Raw genomic sequence first — 20539 nt, 5'->3', positions numbered from 1 at the left:
TGAGATATCACATCTCATGCTATAGGAAGGGTCTCAGGATTGGAATGGGAAGGAGTTGTATATGACATCTCATGCCGTAGGAAGGGTCTCAGGTTTGGTATAAGCATTGAGATATCACATCTCATGCTATAGGAAGGGTCTCAGGATTGGAAGGGGAAGGATTTGGATATCACATCTCATGTTATCGGAAGGATCTCAGGTTTGGTATTAGAAGTATTGAGATATCACATCTCATGCTATAGGAAGGGTCTCAGGATTGGAATGGGAAGGAGTTGGATATCACATCTCATGCTATAGGAAGGGTCTCAGGTTTGGTATAAGCATTGAGATATCACATCTCATGCTATAGGAAGGGTCTCAGGATTGGAATGGGAAGGAGTTGTATATGACATCTCATGCCGTAGGAAGGGTCTCAGGTTTGGTATAAGCATTGAGATATCACATCTCATGCTATAGGAAGGGTCTCAGGATTGGAATGGGAAGGAGTTGGATATCACATCTCATGCTATAGGAAGGGTCTCAGGTTTGGTATAAGCATTGAGATATCACATCTCTGCTATCGGAAGGGTCTCAGGATTGGAATGGGAAGGAGTTGGATATCCCATCTCATGTTATAGGAAGAGTCTCAGGTTTGGTATTAGAAGCATTGAGATATCACATCTCATGCTATAGGAAGGGTCTCAGGATTGGAATGGGAAGGAGTTAGATATCACATCTCATGCTATAGGAAGGGTCTCAGGTTTGGTATAAGCAGTGAGATATCACATCTCATGCTATAGGAAGTGTCTCAGGATTGGAATGGGAAGGAGTTGGATATCACATCTCATGTTATAGGAAGGATCTCAGGTTTGGTATAAGAATTGAGATATCACATCTCTGCTATCGGAAGGGTCTCAGGATTGGAATGGGAAGGAGTTGGATATTCCAATCTCATGTTATAGGAAGGGTCTCAGGTTTGGTATTAGAAGCATTGAGATATCACATCTCATGCTATCGGAAGGATCTCAGGTTTGGTATTAGAAGCATTGAGATATCACATCTCATGCTATCAGAAGGGTCTCAGGATTGGAATGGGAAGGAGATGGATATCACATCTCATGCTAAAGGGAGGGTCTCAGGTTTGGAAGGGGAAGGATTTGGATATCACATCTCATGTTATCGGAAGGATCTCAGGTTTGGTATTAGAAGTATTGAGATATCACATCTCATGCTATAGGAAGGGTCTCAGGATTGGAATGGGAAGGAGTTGGATATCACATCTCATGCTAAAGGAAGGGTCTCAGGTTTGGTAGAAGCATTGAGATATCACATCTCATGCTATAGGAAGGGTCTCAGGATTGGAATGGGAAGGACTTAGATATCACATATCATGCTATAGGGAGGGTTTCCGTTTTGATATTAGAAGCATTGAGATATCACATCTCATGCTATCGGAAGTGTCTCAGGATTGGAATGGGAAGGAGCTGGATATCACATCTCATGCTAAAGGAAGGGTCTCAGGTTTGGAACGGGAAGGAGTTGGATATCCGATCTCATGTTATAGGAAGGGTCTAAGGTCTGGTATAAGCATTGAGATATCACATCTCTGCTATCGGAAGTGTCTCAGGATTGGAATGGGAAGGAGTTGGATATCCCATCTCATGTTATAGGAAGGGTCTCAGGTTTGGTATAAGCATTGAGATATCACATCTCATGCTATAGGAAGGGTCTCAGGATTGGAATGGGAAGGAGTTGGATATCACATCTCATGCTATAGGAAGGGTCTCAGGTTTGGTATAAGCATTGAGATATCACATCTCATGCTATAGGAAGGGTCTCAGGATTGGAATGGGAAGGAGTTGTATATGACATCTCATGCCGTAGGAAGGGTCTCAGGTTTGGTATAAGCTTTGAGATATCACATCTCATGCTATAGGAAGGGTCTCAGGATTGGAATGGGAAGGAGTTGGATATCCCATCTCAGGCTATAGGAAGGGTCTCAGGTTTGGTATAAGCATTGAGATATCACATCTCATGCTATAGGAAGGGTGTCAGGATTGGAATGGGAAGGAGTTGTATATGACATCTCATGCCGTAGGAAGGGTCTCAGGCTTGGTATAAGCATTGAGATATCACATCTCTGCTATCGGAAGGGTCTCAGGATTGGAATGGGAAGGAGTTGGATATCCCATCTCATGTTATAGGAAGAGTCTCAGGTTTGGTATTAGAAGCATTGAGATATCACATCTCATGCTATAGGAAGTGTCTCAGGATTGGAATGGGAAGGACTTGGATATCACATCTCATGCTATAGGGAGGCTCTCAAGTTTGATATTAGAAGCATTGAGATATCACATCTCATGCTATAGGAAGGGTCTCAGGATTGGAATGGGAAGGAGTTGGATATCACATCTCATGCTATTGGAAGGGTCTCAGGTTTGGTATAAGCAGTGAGATATCACATCTCATGCTATAGGAAGTGTCTCAGGATTGGAATGGGAAGGAGTTGGATATCACATCTCATGTTATAGGAAGGATCTCAGGTTTGGTATAAGAATTGAGATATCACATCTCTGCTATCGGAAGGGTCTCAGGATTGGAATGGGAAGGAGTTGGATATTCCAATCTCATGTTATAGGAAGGGTCTCAGGTTTGGTATTAGAAGCATTGAGATATCACATCTCATGCTATAGGAAGGGTCTCAGGATTGGAATGGGAAGGACTTGGATATCACATCTCATGCTATAGGGAGGGTCTCAAGTTTGATATTAGAAGCATTGAGATATTACATCTCATGATATCGGAAGGGTCTCAGGATTGGAATGGGAAGGAGTTGGATATCACATCTCATGATAAAGGAAGGGTCTAAGGTTTGGAAGGGGAAGGATTTGGATATCACATCTCATGTTATAGGACGGGTCTCAGGTTTGGTATTAGAAGCATTGAGATATCACATCTCATGCTATCGGAAGGATCTCAGGTTTGGTATTAGAAGCATTGAGATATCACATCTCATGCTATCAGAAGGGTCTCAGGATTGGAATGGGAAGGAGATGGATATCACATCTCATGCTAAAGGGAGGGTCTCAGGTTTGGAAGGGGAAGGATTTGGATATCACATCTCATGTTATCGGAAGGATCTCAGGTTTGGTATTAGAAGTATTGAGATATCACATCTCATGCTATAGGAAGGGTCTCAGGATTGGAATGGGAAGGAGTTGGATATCACATCTCATGCTAAAGGAAGGGTCTCAGGTTTGGTAGAAGCATTGAGATATCACATCTCATGCTATAGGAAGGGTCTCAGGATTGGAATGGGAAGGACTTAGATATCACATATCATGCTATAGGGAGGGTTTCCGTTTTGATATTAGAAGCATTGAGATATCACATCTCATGCTATCGGAAGTGTCTCAGGATTGGAATGGGAAGGAGCTGGATATCACATCTCATGCTAAAGGAAGGGTCTCAGGTTTGGAACGGGAAGGAGTTGGATATCCGATCTCATGTTATAGGAAGGGTCTAAGGTCTGGTATAAGCATTGAGATATCACATCTCTGCTATCGGAAGTGTCTCAGGATTGGAATGGGAAGGAGTTGGATATCCCATCTCATGTTATAGGAAGGGTCTCAGGTTTGGTATAAGCATTGAGATATCACATCTCATGTGTTAGGAAAGATTTCGTTATTGTAGGGAACTTTCCTTCCATGTGGCAACCCCTAAACTTTTTGCTATTGTTTTCAACCTGTTTTCTTGACTTTGCCAGAGAAGTGCAGCCTTCTGCTGTACTCCTCTGGGCTTTCGCTCCTTTCTTACGGGGAAACTGACATGCCCTTAAGACAGTCAGTACCGGGGAACGCTGTTTCCCGTAGTTTCTTTTATCGTGTCGCCATTTTAGTGCAACACGACACAAGAGGGCACTGTAAGCTAAGTTACAGCTCTCTTGGGTCTCTAGCCTTCTACAGACCCTAGACACTCTTATAGGATGGTTTTTGGATCGGTGCAAGTCATTCAGGGACTGGGCTGGTGGCAGCGATCATTTGGTTTATTTTGAGCTCCTTTTGCCGTTCTGAGCACCTTTTTGCCGCGAACACAAAAGGGTGGCCCGGCTACCCAAAATGGCCGGACCACGAGGCTCCTTTGTCTCGTCCACTGTCCGTCTTGCTCCCTTTACCTTCCCCCGGGTCAGGCGACCCGGGGCCTTCCTTATTTGGGCATGTAGTTTCCCGCGAAACACGGTTGCTTTCGCGGGCTTCTACATGTCGTTTGAGTGCCCCCAGGATGTGGGCTGGGCTGTCTGGTCCCAATACACATCCTGGGTGCCAGAGAGTCTAGGGTGGTGTGAATGCCTGGGACCACTGTGGTCCGTGATTGGTCCACGTATGGTATGTGTGTTGATGAGCGGATCTCCCATTGGCTCCCCTCCGTTTTGGCGCGAAGGGAACCGTGGATAAGAGGGGGCTGGAAACACCACTACCATGTCGATCTCCTGAGTTCTTACGAACCCAGGGATACAGGAGCCAAGTATCCTGCGAACACGAGGCTGGACCGAGGAATCGCTGGTGACCCCCTGAAGAACTTCTGCTCCTCATTGCTGTCGTCCGGTGAAGCCCTTTCCACCTAAGATCGAACAAGAAGGCCTGTACTGGCGCTTCGACCTATTGGAATAGCAGGACCAGCTATTCCCGGCACCTTCATCAACTCCTGCTGTAAGCCTTCGGAAGTGTCTCTGGGCCATCCAGTTGACTGACCAGCTTACTAAGGAGGCCTGCTCTGTAATCGCCGACAGGTTGGGTGGTATTCTGAGTCCGGGGCACGCTCACACGCTTCGTTTGCTTAGCAACCCTAAGCTAGAGGTGAGCAGTGCTCGTTTGGCTTGAATACACCCGGCCGTTCCGTTGCCCTGCTGTGGCGACAAAACTGTGCTTGTTTCTTCGATCGGGACGTCTTTTTACTCTGCACGACGACGAGACGTTCCCTGCTCTTCAGAACCTGCCAGAAGCTGCATCTATCGAGGAGAAGCTCGGGCCTGCTTGCTTCGGGGACCGGTGAGTAGATTAGCTAGGATCTGGTCGCCCTCCTGCAGTGCCCCTTGCTTTTCCCCGCTGTGAATACAGCACCCCTTGTCCGTACTCGCGCCCTGCTTCTGCCTCACAGTGGAGGCTGCGCTAGAGTCGCGGACCGTGTTCTCCTTCATTAGAGCTCCCTACAGAGCTGTTCAACGTCCTCCGAAGAGCTTCACCTTCTGCCCATTGGCACCGGCGTGTGCAGGTACTTTTGAGCGCTAGGCTCCACTCTTCGTAGGGATTGGACTACCATCCAGTTAGGGGCCTCAGAAGGCGGACATATCACTCGCATTGGTTCGCACTGCCTGTTTTCCTTCCCCTGCAGGTGGATAACATATTTCGTGCTGCTAATGCTGTGAAACTGTGTATTCTGTATATATATTGGGTGGATAGTGTATGTGTTGGTTTAATATCGTTGTATATTGCTGCTTTTACTGTAGTTATTAGTTTCAAGGCCTTATAATAAATGTGTATCTATTTTTGATATAAACAACTGTTTGGAGTAGTTTGTAAGCGCTCTTGCTTTGTGTGCTCATTGCGGGCTTTCAGTCACCCTCACCCCTCTTGAGACCTAGTCTTGACCGCCGCGATCGCTACCTTGATTGGTCTGGCTTGTCCAGAGGTTACCCTGTTCCAAGTAATTAGGTTGGCCTTCTGAACCACTGCGCCACCAGGACAGAGTTCAGAAATCCGTCTTAACAAATTGGTGTACAGCGGTGGGATACGACTGAAGGTATCCAGTGTTGCGCACGAGCTAAGGCGTTTTCAGGTTATTCCAACCAGGACACGCAGTAAAGTATTGAATATAACGTTAAAAAGGCCATAGTCCTATCAACAGTATGGAAACGAATACTTTATTAACCTTAAATGCTTCGAAATCTGAAACATTGAAGAAGATGTGTGCGGAGAGAGGGGTTTCCTCTCAAGGCACTAAATTGGAAATGATCCAGAGAATCGTGGCGTGGCAAGAAGCGCAGCTTGACGCTATAACTTCCGAGGACAGTGCAGAAGGTGGTGGGGCTGCTCTCACTGGCAGAACCGACGGTTCTGCCGCTGCACTGATCCATCACGACCACGAGGACAGGGAGGATGTAATGTCTAACGTTTCCTCTGCCAGTGTTGATGGGGAGGCTATGCTTGAATTCAAGAAGCAAGAGCTGCGGTTTAGGCAGCAGGAGCTTGAATTCAGCATAGCCAAACTGAAAATCGACCAGGCAGAAAAACAAAAAGACAGGGATCACCAGTTGGAACTGGCCAAGCTTCGGTTCGCAAATGGGTCCAAGGGTCCTGGACATGGTTCTGGGGCTTCCTCTCATCCACGGTTTCCAAAAGATCTGCTCAGTGTGTATGAGGAACGAAATGACATTATGGACTGGTTAAATGCGTTTGAGTATGCATGCGAGGTTCAAGAGGTTGATAATGCGGATAAGATTGCATGGTTACTCAGCAGACTGCCCCATTCTGGTTGCAGTGCCATTATGGAAATGTCGAAGGCTGAGCGCGCTGATTTTGCAATGTTGAAGCAGACTCTCATTTTAAAGTTTGGGAAGACTCCGACCCAATATTTGAAAAGGTTTAGAGAGTATAAGAAAAAGGAAGGTGGTACTTGGGTGTCGTATGTAGCTGAGTCCCTGAAAAACTTGACTGGCTGGGTTGAAGGTTATAAGGTTTCTACCTTCGAAGGCATGATCAATCTGGTCATGCTGGAACACATTTTTGCTTCTTCTTCCCCGGAGCTTAAGCAGCATTTGGCCGATTCGAAGGAGATAGATCCTAAGAAGCTGGCCATTGCAGCAGATTTATGGGTGTCACATCGAGTGTCCCATAAGGACAAAACTCATCCTGGTAAGCAGGAGGAAGGGAAAAAGTCCAAAGATGTGGAGGGTGGGGAATCTGCTAAATCTTCTTCCCATAAGGGCCACAAAAAGAAAAATAAGGGTAAGCCATCCGAGAACTCACAGGGTAGTGGAGGTTCGCCTCCGAAACAGAACTCTGGTTATAATAAGCCTCCCTACGTAAACAGACCCAATGGGGCTTGTTTTTCTTGTGGAGCAACTGACCATGTGAAGGGGGATCCCCGTTGTAAGGTTAGACCTTTGGGGGTCCACTCCGCTAATCTGGCCTTCTCCTCCTACGAGGAAGAAGAGATTACAGGAGCATCCTTCTCCTCAGACTCATTTCCCAGCGGAATAGAGGCTGAGGTAGTTTTAGTGTCCCTGGGTTCCTGGGAGCCTAAAGTCGCAGAGGCGTATGCTAGGATTCCGGATAATACCAAGCACTACTTTAAAGACAGTGTGCTGATCAATGGAGTGGATACTCCAGCTCTTAGGGATAGTGGGTGCAGTCGAACTGTAGTGGATTCTACCTTGGTAGACTCAGAGGAAGTTGCCAGAGCTACTCTGATGCCCACTAAGTTGGCTGACGGCCCCCTCCGTATGTTTCCCGTGATCCCTGTTAATCTAACTTTAAATGGTACAGCAGTTAGGATTCCAGTGAGCATTCAGAGAAACGTCCCGGGAAAGGTCTTGTTGGGCAATGATCTCAGAGCTCTAGGGCTCGTAGGAGACACTGCCGAAAGACCCTACACACGGTCTCAAGCACGGGCAGCATTGGCCAAGTCCAATACGCCGCCCCAGCCGAAGGGGAAACCCAAGGCGAAAGGAGTCAACAAGTCCCGACGGGGGAAAGAGAATATTCCCCCGAACTCGCCTACCACTGCGGTGGAGGGAGTTGGTCAATCGCCCGAGCCTGACGAGGAGGTGGCGATGCCTGAAGTGTTCGACCCCAACGACCATCCTGAACTAAAAGACTTGTTAGTTGAAGGAGGTCCTGATAGGGACGACTTCAGTAAGGGCCAACGTGAGTGCCCATCTCTGGAAGGCCTAAGGAGACAGGCCTGCTCCCAGCTTGAGGGTGAACCTCCTGGGAAGCATCGGATTTATTGGGAAGGTGGACTCCTGTACAGTGAGCCCACAGAGTCTACAGAAGGAGACCATAGGAGGTTGGTGGTTCCCCTTTCTGTTAGACCCTTCCTCCTGCAGTTGGCGCATGAAGTTCCCCTTGCTGGTCACCTTGGAATGAAGAGGACCAAGCAGAGGTTATCTATGCACTTCTACTGGCCCAAGATGGGGGTGCAAGTAGAAAGTCACTGCAGGAGTTGTGCCTCCTGCCAGTTGTCTGGTAAGGTTGGCGCGACAATCCAAGCTCCGTTGGTACCGCTCCCAGTTGTGGGGGTACCATTTGAAAGGGTAGGGATCGACATCGTTGGTCCCCTTGACCCGCAAACATCCTCAGGCAATAGGTTTATCCTGGTGCTGGTCGACCATGCAACCAGGTATCCTGAGGCCATCCCATTAAAGACTGTAACTGCCAAGTCAGTTGCAAAAGCGTTACTCGGCATATTTACTAGGGTTGGCTTCCCTAAAGAAGTTGTGTCAGATCGTGGCAGCAACTTTATGTCGAAGTATATGCAGGCTATGTGGAAAGAATGTGGGGTCACCTACAAGTTCTCTTCTGCATACCACCCCCAGACCAATGGTCTGGTGGAGCGTTTCAACAGAACGCTAAAGAGCATGATTGGGGCTCTGGAGGAGCCCCAGAGGAGGAAATGGGACCTTCTTTTACCATGCTTGTTGTTTGCCTACAGAGAGGTACCACAGGAGGGTGTTGGCTTCAGCCCCTTCGAACTTCTGTTCGGTCATCCCGTACGGGGACCCTTAGCCATCGTCAAAGAGGGATGGGAGATGCCCACTCCCCCTGTTACTACCAATGTAGTTGACTATGTGCTAGGGCTCAGAAAACGGATGGTACTCCTGATGGGCTTGGCTAGTGAAAAGTTGAAAGCAGGACAAGCGCTGGTGAAACATTGGTACGACCAGAAAGCTTCCTTAATTCACTTTACACCTGGTCAGCAAGTCCTGATCATGAACCCCATAAGGCCTCGCGCTTTACAGGACAAATGGTCAGGCCCTTACACAGTGGTGGAGCCCCTGGGTGAGGTGAACTATTTAGTGGACCTTGGAAGGCCTGGACAGGCTCCAAAAGTGTTCCACGTAAATAGGCTGAAGGCTTTCGTCCCAAGAGTCGAAATCGCAGCACTGCTACTGGCGTCAGACGTTGAGGAAGAGGAGTCAGAACCTCTTCCCGACCTGTTCCAAAGCGGTCCTTCAGATAGCTCCGTTGAGGGTGTCCGAGTGGCCCCTCACCTGACTTCTGATCAGCAGGCTGAGGTGAAAAGTTTGCTTAGGCAGTTTTCCCCCCTGTTTTCACAGTCGCCTGGTTTGACACCTTGGTGCAAACATAACATTGACACAGGAGACAGTGTACCTACCAAAAGTAGGGGATACAGGATGTCGGATAAAGTACGGTCTTATATTAAGACCGAGGTCAACAAGATGTTAGACCTTGGGGTGATTGAACCCTCTAGTAGTCCTTGGTCCAGTCCTGTGGTTCTGGTTCCAAAAGCAGGCACTTCTGAATTGAGGTTCTGCGTGGATTACAGGGCTCTGAATGCTGTCACCAAGACAGACGCTCACCCCTTGCCTCGAACTGACGAGCTGGTGGATACCTTGGGTGCCTCCAAGTACCTCAGCACGTTTGACCTGACTGCGGGCTATTGGCAAATAGCTTTAGCAGAACATGCCAAGGAGAAGACAGCATTTTCAACTCCCGACGGGCTTTACCAATTCCGGGTAATGCCGTTCGGATTGAAGAATGCACCTGCCACTTTCCAGAGGCTTGTGAATCATGTGTTGAATGGGTTGGACGAATTCTGTCTTGCATATCTGGACGATATAGCAGTTTTCAGTGCCACCTGGGAAGACCATGTGAAACACCTCGGGATTGTGCTCCAGGCTCTTCAGAAAGCCCACTTGACCATAAAGGCGAGTAAATGCCAGATTGGACAAGGCTCAGTGGTTTACCTTGGGCATGAAGTAGGTGGAGGAAGGATACAGCCTCTCCCCAGTAAAGTACAAGCAGTACAAGACTGGCCTACCCCCACTACACAAACCCAAGTGAGAGCCTTCTTAGGACTCACGGGTTATTACCGCAATTTTATGGCAGACTATGGCACCATAGCTGCTCCTCTGACTGCCCTCACAACTCCGAAGAAACCCAAGAAGGTAACTTGGACTGACGAGTGTGAGAAGGCCTTCAATGGCTTGAAAGACTCCTTGTGCCAGGCCCCTGTGCTCAGGGCCCCTGATTATCAAAGACCTTTTATCGTGCAGACGGATGCCTCTGACACTGGGATAGGAGCTGTACTATCACAAGTAGATGAGAAGGGTAAGGAACACCCTATCGGTTTTATTAGTCGCCAGCTTAAGGACAGAGAGCTCAGATGGTCCACGGTAGAGAAAGAATGTTTCTCTGTTGTGTGGGCCCTAAGGAAGCTGCGGCCCTACCTCTATGGGACCCACTTCACTGTGCAGACTGACCATAAGCCGTTAAAGTGGCTAATGAACATGAAGGGGGAGAATCCAAAGTTGCTTAGGTGGTCCATAAGTCTACAAGGCTTCGACTTCACTATTGAGCATAGGCCAGGTGTCCAACATAGCAATGCTGATGGGTTGTCCAGAATGTTTTACCGACCTGAACAAGAGACTCATCCAGGGGTGGATTAGTTCCCCCTGTCCATAGTCTGGGAGGGGCGAGTGTTAGGAAAGATTTCGTTATTGTAGGGAACTTTCCTTCCATGTGGCAACCCCTAAACTTTTTGCTATTGTTTTCAACCTGTTTTCTTGACTTTGCCAGAGAAGTGCAGCCTTCTGCTGTACTCCTCTGGGCTTTCGCTCCTTTCTTACGGGGAAACTGACATGCCCTTAAGACAGTCAGTACCGGGGAACGCTGTTTCCCGTAGTTTCTTTTATCGTGTCGCCATTTTAGTGCAACACGACACAAGAGGGCACTGTAAGCTAAGTTACAGCTCTCTTGGGTCTCTAGCCTTCTACAGACCCTAGACACTCTTATAGGATGGTTTTTGGATCGGTGCAAGTCATTCAGGGACTGGGCTGGTGGCAGCGATCATTTGGTTTATTTTGAGCTCCTTTTGCCGTTCTGAGCACCTTTTTGCCGCGAACACAAAAGGGTGGCCCGGCTACCCAAAATGGCCGGACCACGAGGCTCCTTTGTCTCGTCCACTGTCCGTCTTGCTCCCTTTACCTTCCCCCGGGTCAGGCGACCCGGGGCCTTCCTTATTTGGGCATGTAGTTTCCCGCGAAACACGGTTGCTTTCGCGGGCTTCTACATGTCGTTTGAGTGCCCCCAGGATGTGGGCTGGGCTGTCTGGTCCCAATACACATCCTGGGTGCCAGAGAGTCTAGGGTGGTGTGAATGCCTGGGACCACTGTGGTCCGTGATTGGTCCACGTATGGTATGTGTGTTGATGAGCGGATCTCCCATTGGCTCCCCTCCGTTTTGGCGCGAAGGGAACCGTGGATAAGAGGGGGCTGGAAACACCACTACCATGTCGATCTCCTGAGTTCTTACGAACCCAGGGATACAGGAGCCAAGTATCCTGCGAACACGAGGCTGGACCGAGGAATCGCTGGTGACCCCCTGAAGAACTTCTGCTCCTCATTGCTGTCGTCCGGTGAAGCCCTTTCCACCTAAGATCGAACAAGAAGGCCTGTACTGGCGCTTCGACCTATTGGAATAGCAGGACCAGCTATTCCCGGCACCTTCATCAACTCCTGCTGTAAGCCTTCGGAAGTGTCTCTGGGCCATCCAGTTGACTGACCAGCTTACTAAGGAGGCCTGCTCTGTAATCGCCGACAGGTTGGGTGGTATTCTGAGTCCGGGGCACGCTCACACGCTTCGTTTGCTTAGCAACCCTAAGCTAGAGGTGAGCAGTGCTCGTTTGGCTTGAATACACCCGGCCGTTCCGTTGCCCTGCTGTGGCGACAAAACTGTGCTTGTTTCTTCGATCGGGACGTCTTTTTACTCTGCACGACGACGAGACGTTCCCTGCTCTTCAGAACCTGCCAGAAGCTGCATCTATCGAGGAGAAGCTCGGGCCTGCTTGCTTCGGGGACCGGTGAGTAGATTAGCTAGGATCTGGTCGCCCTCCTGCAGTGCCCCTTGCTTTTCCCCGCTGTGAATACAGCACCCCTTGTCCGTACTCGCGCCCTGCTTCTGCCTCACAGTGGAGGCTGCGCTAGAGTCGCGGACCGTGTTCTCCTTCATTAGAGCTCCCTACAGAGCTGTTCAACGTCCTCCGAAGAGCTTCACCTTCTGCCCATTGGCACCGGCGTGTGCAGGTACTTTTGAGCGCTAGGCTCCACTCTTCGTAGGGATTGGACTACCATCCAGTTAGGGGCCTCAGAAGGCGGACATATCACTCGCATTGGTTCGCACTGCCTGTTTTCCTTCCCCTGCAGGTGGATAACATATTTCGTGCTGCTAATGCTGTGAAACTGTGTATTCTGTATATATATTGGGTGGATAGTGTATGTGTTGGTTTAATATCGTTGTATATTGCTGCTTTTACTGTAGTTATTAGTTTCAAGGCCTTATAATAAATGTGTATCTATTTTTGATATAAACAACTGTTTGGAGTAGTTTGTAAGCGCTCTTGCTTTGTGTGCTCATTGCGGGCTTTCAGTCACCCTCACCCCTCTTGAGACCTAGTCTTGACCGCCGCGATCGCTACCTTGATTGGTCTGGCTTGTCCAGAGGTTACCCTGTTCCAAGTAATTAGGTTGGCCTTCTGAACCTCTGCGCCACCAGGACAGAGTTCAGAAATCCGTCTTAACATCATGCTATAGGAAGGGTCTCAGGATTGGAATGGGAAGGAGTTGGATATCACATCTCATGCTATAGGAAGGGTCTCAGGTTTGGTATAAGCATTGAGATATCACATCTCATGCTATAGGAAGGGTCTCAGGATTGGAATGGGAAGGAGTTGTATATGACATCTCATGCCGTAGGAAGGGTCTCAGGTTTGGTATAAGCATTGAGATATCACATCTCATGCTATAGGAAGGGTCTCAGGATTGGAATGGGAAGGAGTTGGATATCCCATCTCATGCTATAGGAAGGGTCTCAGGTTTGGTATAAGCATTGAGATATCACATCTCATGCTATAGGAAGGGTGTCAGGATTGGAATGGGAAGGAGTTGTATATGACATCTCATGCCGTAGGAAGGGTCTCAGGCTTGGTATAAGCATTGAGATATCACATCTCTGCTATCGGAAGGGTCTCAGGATTGGAATGGGAAGGAGTTGGATATCCCATCTCATGTTATAGGAAGAGTCTCAGGTTTGGTATTAGAAGCATTGAGATATCACATCTCATGCTATAGGAAGTGTCTCAGGATTGGAATGGGAAGGACTTGGATATCACATCTCATGCTATAGGGAGGCTCTCAAGTTTGATATTAGAAGCATTGAGATATCACATCTCATGCTATAGGAAGGGACCAGGATTGGAATGGGAAGGAGTTGGATATCACATCTCATGCTATTGGAAGGGTCTCAGGTTTGGTATAAGCAGTGAGATATCACATCTCATGCTATAGGAAGTGTCTCAGGATTGGAATGGGAAGGAGTTGGATATCACATCTCATGTTATAGGAAGGATCTCAGGTTTGGTATAAGAATTGAGATATCACATCTCTGCTATCGGAAGGGTCTCAGGATTGGAATGGGAAGGAGTTGGATATTCCAATCTCATGTTATAGGAAGGGTCTCAGGTTTGGTATTAGAAGCATTGAGATATCACATCTCATGCTATAGGAAGGGTCTCAGGATTGGAATGGGAAGGACTTGGATATCACATCTCATGCTATAGGGAGGGTCTCAAGTTTGATATTAGAAGCATTGAGATATTACATCTCATGATATCGGAAGGGTCTCAGGATTGGAATGGGAAGGAGTTGGATATCACATCTCATGATAAAGGAAGGGTCTAAGGTTTGGAAGGGGAAGGATTTGGATATCACATCTCATGTTATAGGACGGGTCTCAGGTTTGGTATTAGAAGCATTGAGATATCAAGTCTCATGGTATAGAAAGGGGATCAGAATTGGAATGGGAAGGAGTTGGATGTCACAACTCAAGCTATAGGAAGGGTCTCAGGATTGGAATGGGAAGGACTTGGATATCACATCTCATGCTATAGGGAGGGTCTCAAGTTTGATATTAGAAGCATTGAGATATCACATCTCATGATATCGGAAGGGTCTCAGGATTGGAATGGGAAGGAGTTGGATATCACATCTCATGATAAAGGAAGGGTCTAAGGTTTGGAAGGGGAAGGATTTGGATATCACATCTCATGTTATAGGACGGGTCTCAGGTTTGGAATTAGAAGCATTGAGATATCAAGTCTCATGGTATAGGAAGGGGCTCAGAATTGGAATGGGAAGGAGTTGGATATCAAGTCTCATGGTATAGGAAGGGGCTCAGAATTGGAATGGGAAGGAGTTGGATATCACATCTCATGCTAAAGGGAGGGTCTCAGGTTTGGAAGGGGAAGGATTTGGATATCACATCTCATGTTATAGGAAGGATCTCAGGTTTGGTATTAGAAGCATTGAGATATCACATCTCATGCTATCGGAAGTATCTCAGGTTTGGTATTAGAGGCATTGAGATATCACATCTCATGCTATCTATCATAAGGGTCTCAGGATTGGAATGGGAAGGAGTTGGATATCACATCTCATGCTAAAGGGAGGGTCTCAGGTTTGGAAGGGGAAGGATTTGGATATCACATCACATGTTATAAGAAGGATTTCAGGTTTGGTATTAGAAGCATTGAGATATCACATCTCATGCTATCGGAAGGGTCTCAGGATTGGAATGGGAAGGAGTCGGATATCACATCTCATGCTATAGGAAGGCCCTCAGGTTTGGAAGGGGAAAGAGTTGGATATCACATTTCATGTTAGAGGTAGGATCTCAGGTTTGGTATTAGAGGCATTGAGATATCACATCTCATGCTATCAGAAGGGTCTCAGGATTGGAATGGGAAGGAGTTGGATATCACATCTCATGCTAAAGGGAGGGTCTCAGGTTTGGAAGGGTAAGGATTTGGATATCACGTCTCATGTTATAGGAAGGATCTCAGGTTTGGTATTAGAAGCATTGAGATATCACATCTCATGCTATCGGAAGGATCTCAGGTTTGGTATTAGAGGCATTGAGATATCACATCTCATGCTAAAGGGAGGGTCTCAGGTTTGGAAGGGGAAGGATTTGGATATCACATCTCTTGTTATAGGAAGGATCACAGGTTTGGTATTAGAAGCATTGAGATATCACATCTCATGCTATCGGAAGGGTCTCAGGATTGGAATGGGAAGGAGTTGGATAACACATCTCATGCTAAAGGGAGGGTCTCAGGTTTGGAAGGGGAAGGATTTGGATATCACATCTCATGTTACAGGAAGGATCTCAGGTTTGGTATTAGAAGCATTGAGATATCACATCTCATGCTATCGGAAGTATCTCAGGTTTGGTATTAGAGGCATTGAGATATCACATCTCATGCTATCTATCATAAGGGTCTCAGGATTGGAATGGGAAGGAGTTGGATATCACATCTCATGCTAAAGGGAGGGTCTCAGGTTTGGAAGGGGAAGGATTTGGATATCACATCACATGTTATAAGAAGGATGTCAGGTTTGGTATTAGAAGCATTGGGATATCACATCTCATGCTATCGGAAGGGTCTCAGGATTGGAATGGGAAGGAGTCGGATATCACATCTCATGCTATAGGAAGGCTCTCAGGTTTGGAAGGGGAAAGAGTTGGATATCACATTTCATGTTAGAGGTAGGATCTCAGGTTTGGTATTAGAGGCATTGAGATATCACATCTCATGCTATCAGAAGGGTCTCAGGATTAGAATGGGAAGGAGTTGGATATCACATCTCATGCTAAAGGGAGGGTCTCAGGTTTGGAAGGGGAAGGATTTGGATATCACGTCTCATGTTATAGGAAGGATCTCAGGTTTGGTATTAGAAGCATTGAGATATCACATCTCATGCTATCGGAAGGATCTCAGGTTTGGTATTAGAGGCATTGAGATATCACATCTCATGCTAAAGGGAGGGTCTCAGGTTTGTAAGGGGAAGGATTTGGATATCACATCTCTTGTTATAGGAAGGATCACAGGTTTGGTATTAGAAGCATTGAGATATCACATCTCATGCTATCGGAAGGGTCTCAGGATTGGAATGGGACGGAGTTGGATATCACATCTCATGCTAAAGGGAGGGTCTCAGGTTTGGAAGGGGAAGGATGTGGATATCACATTTCATGTTAGAGGTAGGATCTCAGGTTTGGTATTGGAGGCATTGAGATATCACATCTCATGCTATCAGAAGGGTCTCAGGATGGGAATGGGAAGGAGTTGGATATCACATCCCATGCTAAAGGGAGGGTCTCAGGTTTGGAAGGGGTAGGATTTGGATATCACATCTCATGTTATCGGAAGGATTTCAGGTTTGGTATTAGAAGCATTGAGATATCACATCTCATGCTATAGGAAGGGTCTCAGGTTTGGTATTAGAAGCATTGAGATATCAAGTCTCATGGTATAGGAAGGGTCTCAGAATTGGAATGGGAAGGAGTTGGATATCTCAAGCTATAGGAAGGGTCTCAGGTTTGGAATGGGAAGGGGTTTGATAGCACAACTCATGCCATAGTATGGGTCTCAGGTTTGGTAGAAACATTGGGATATCACATCTCATGCTATCGGAAGGGTATCAGGATTTGATTTGGAAGGAGTTGGATATCCCATCTCATGCTATAGGAAGGGTCTCAGGTTGGAATGGGAAGGAGTTGGATATCACATCTCATGTTATAGGAAGGGTCCCAGGATTGGAATGGGAAGGACTTGGATATCATATCTCATGCTATAGGAAGGCTCTCAGGTTTGGAAGGGGAAGGAGTTGGATATCACATTTCATGTTAGAGGAAGGATCTCAGGTTTGGTATTAGAGGCATTGAGATATCACCTCTTGTTATAGGAAGGGTCTCACGTTTGGTACAAGCATTGAGATATCACATCTCATGCTATAGGAAGGGTCTCAGGATTGGAATGGGAAGGAGTTGTATATCACATCTCAAGCTATAGGAAGGGTCTCACGTTTGGTATAAGCATTGAGATATCACATCTCATGCTATAGGAAGGGTCTCAGGATTGGAATGGGAAGGTGTTGGATATCACATCTCATGTTATAGGAAAGATCTCAGGTTTGGTATTAGAAGCATTGCAACATCACATCTCATGTTATAGGAAGGGTCTCAGGATTGGAATGGGAAGAAGTTGGCTATCACATCTCATGCTATAGGAAGGGTCTCAGGTTTGGTATAAGCATTAAGATATCACATCTCATGCTATAGGAAGGGTCTCAGGATTGGAATGGGAAGGAGTTGTATATGACATCTCATGCCATAGGAAGGGTCTCAGGTTTGGAATAAGCATTGAGATATCACATCTCATGCTATAGGAAGGGTCTCAGGATTGGAATGGGACGGACTTGGATATCACATCTCATGCTATAGGGAGGGTCTCAGGTTTGGAAGGGGAAGGATTTGGATATCACATCGCATGTTATAGGAAGGATCTCAGGTTTGGTAAGGGAAGGAGTTGGATATCACATTTCATGTTAGAGGTAGGATCTCAGGTTTGGTATTAGAGGCATTGAGGTATCACATCTCATGCTATCAGAAGGGTCTCAGGATTGGAATGGGAAGGAGTTGGATATCACATCTCATGCTAAAGGGAGGGTCTCAGGTTTGGAAGGGGAAGGATTTGGATATCACATCGCGTGTTATAGGAAGGATCTCAGGTTTGGTATTAGAATCATTGACATATCACATCTCATGCTATCGGAAGTATCTCAGGTTTGGTATTAGAGGCATTGAGATATCACATCTCATGCTATCATAAGGGTCTCAGGATTGGAATGGGAAGGAGTTGGATATCACTTCTCATGCTAAAGGGAGGGTCTCAGGTTTGGAAGGGGAAGGATTTGGATATCACATCACATGTTATAAGAAGGATCTCAGGTTTGGTATTAGAAGCATTGAGCTATCACATCTCATGCTATCGGAAGGGTCTCAGGATTGGAATGGGAAGGAGTTGGATATCACATCTCATGCTATAGGAAGGGTCTCAGGTTTGGAACGGGAAGGAGTTGGATATCACATCTCATGTTATAGGAAGAGTCTCAGGTTTGGTATAAGCATTGAGATATCACATCTCTGCAATCGGAAGTGTCTCAGGATTGGGATGGGAAGGAGTTGGATATCACATCTCATGCTATAGGAAGGGTCTCAGGTTTGGAACGGGAAGGAGTTGGATATCCCATCTCATGTTATAGGATGGGTCTCAGGTTTGGTATTAGAAGCATTGAGATATCACATCGCATGCTGTAGGAAGGGTCTCAGGATTGGAATGGGAAGGAGTTGGATATTACATCTCATGCTATAGGAAGGTTCTCAGGTTTGGTATAAGCATTGAGGTATCACATCTCTGCTATCGAAAGTGTCTCAGGATTGGAATGGGAAGGAGTTGGATACCCATCTCATTTTATAGGACGGGTCTCAGGTTTGTTATTAGAATCATTGAGATATCATATTGCATGCTGTAGGAAGGGTCTAAGGATTGGAATGGGAAGGACTTGAATATCACATCTCATGCTATAGGTAGGCTCTCAGGTTTGGAAAGGGAAGGAGTTGGATATCACATTTCATGTTAGAGGAAGGATCTCAGGTTTGGTATTAGAGGCATTGAGATAGCACATCTCATGCTATAGGAAGGGTCTCAGGATTGGAATGGGAAGGAGTTGGATATCACATCTCATGCTATAGGAAGGTTCTCAGGTTTGGTATAAACATTGAGATGTCACATCTCATGCTATAGGAAGGGCCTCAGGATTGGAATGGGAAGGAGTTGGATATCACATCTCATGTTATAGGAAGGATCTCAGGTTTGGTATTAGAAGCATTGAGATATCACATCTCATGCTATAGGAAGGGTCTCAGGATTGGAATGGGAAGGAGTTGTATATGACAACTCATGCCATAGGAAGGGTCTCAGGTTTGGTATAAGCATTGAGATATCACATCTCTGCTATCGGAAGGGTCTCAGGATTGGAATGGGAAGGAGTTGGATATCCCATCTCATGTTATAGGAAGAGTCTCAGGTTTGGTATTAGAAGCATTGAGATATCACATCTGATGCTATAGGAAGTGTCTCAGGATTGGAATGGGAAGGAGTTTGATATCACATCTCATGCCTTGTATGGGTCTCAGGTTTTGTAGAAGCATTGTGATATCACATCTCATGCTATCGGAAGGGTATCAGGATTGGATTTGGAAGGAGTTGGATATCCCATGTCATGCTATAGGAAGGGTCTCAGGTTGGAATGGGAAGGAGTTGGATATCACATCTCATGTTATAGGAAGGGTCTCAGGATTGGAATGGGAAGGACTTGGATATCACATTTCATGCTATAGGAAGGCTCTCAGGTTTGGAAGGGGAAGGAGTTGGATATCACATTTCATGTTAGAGGTAGGATCTCAGGTTTGGTATTAGAGGCATTGAGATATCACATCTCATGCTATCAGAAGGGTCTCAGGATTGGAATGTGTTAGGAAAGATTTCGTAAATTGTAGGTAATTTTCCTTCCATGTGGCAACCCCTAAACTTTTTGCTGTTGTTTTTCACCTTGTTCTTGACTTTGCCAGAGAAGTGCAGCCTTCTGCCGCACTCCTCTTTGCTTTCGCTCCTTTCTTACGGGGAAACTGACATGCCCTTAAGACAGTCAGTACCGGGGAACGCTGTTTCCCGTAGTTTCTTTTACCATGTTGCGGCTTTAGTGCAACATGACACAAGAGGGCACTGTAAGCTAAGTTACAGCTCTCTTGGGTCTCTAGCCTTCTACAGGCCCTAGATACTCATTTAGGATGGTATTTGATCGGTGCAAGTCATTCAGGGACTGGAATGGTGGCAGCGATCGTTTTGTGTATTTTGAGCTCCTTTTGGCGTTCTAAGTGCGTTTTTCGCGCTGAACCCAAAATGGTGGCCTGGCTCCCAAAATGGCCAGACCACGAGGCTCCTTTGTCTTGTCCACTGACCGTCTTGCTCCCTTCACCTTCCCCAGGTCGAGCCGACCCGGGGCCTTCCTTTTTTTGGTCATGTACTTTCCCGCGAAACACGGATGCTTTCGCGGGCTTCTACATGTCGTATGTGTGCCTCCAGGGTGTGGGCTGGGATGTCTGGTCCCAATACACATCCTGGGTGCCAGAGAGTCTAGGGTGGTGTGAATGCCTGGGACCACCGTGGTCCGTGATTGGTCCACGAATGGTGTGCGTGTTTGATGTGCGGATCTCCCATTGGGTCCCCTCCGTTTTGGCGCGAAGGGAACCGTGGATAAGAGGGGGCTGGAAACACCACTACCATGTCGATCTCCTGAGTTCTCACGAACGAAGGAATACAGGAGCCAAGTATCCTGCAACCAAGAGGCTGGACCGAG

This window comes from Ambystoma mexicanum, chromosome 10, assembly GCF_040938575.1.
Source record: "Ambystoma mexicanum isolate Mex_15411 chromosome 10, UKY_AmexF1_1, whole genome shotgun sequence".
In the NCBI taxonomy this organism is placed as follows: domain Eukaryota; kingdom Metazoa; phylum Chordata; class Amphibia; order Caudata; family Ambystomatidae; genus Ambystoma; species Ambystoma mexicanum.
Note: the sequence above shows the minus strand (reverse complement) of the source record.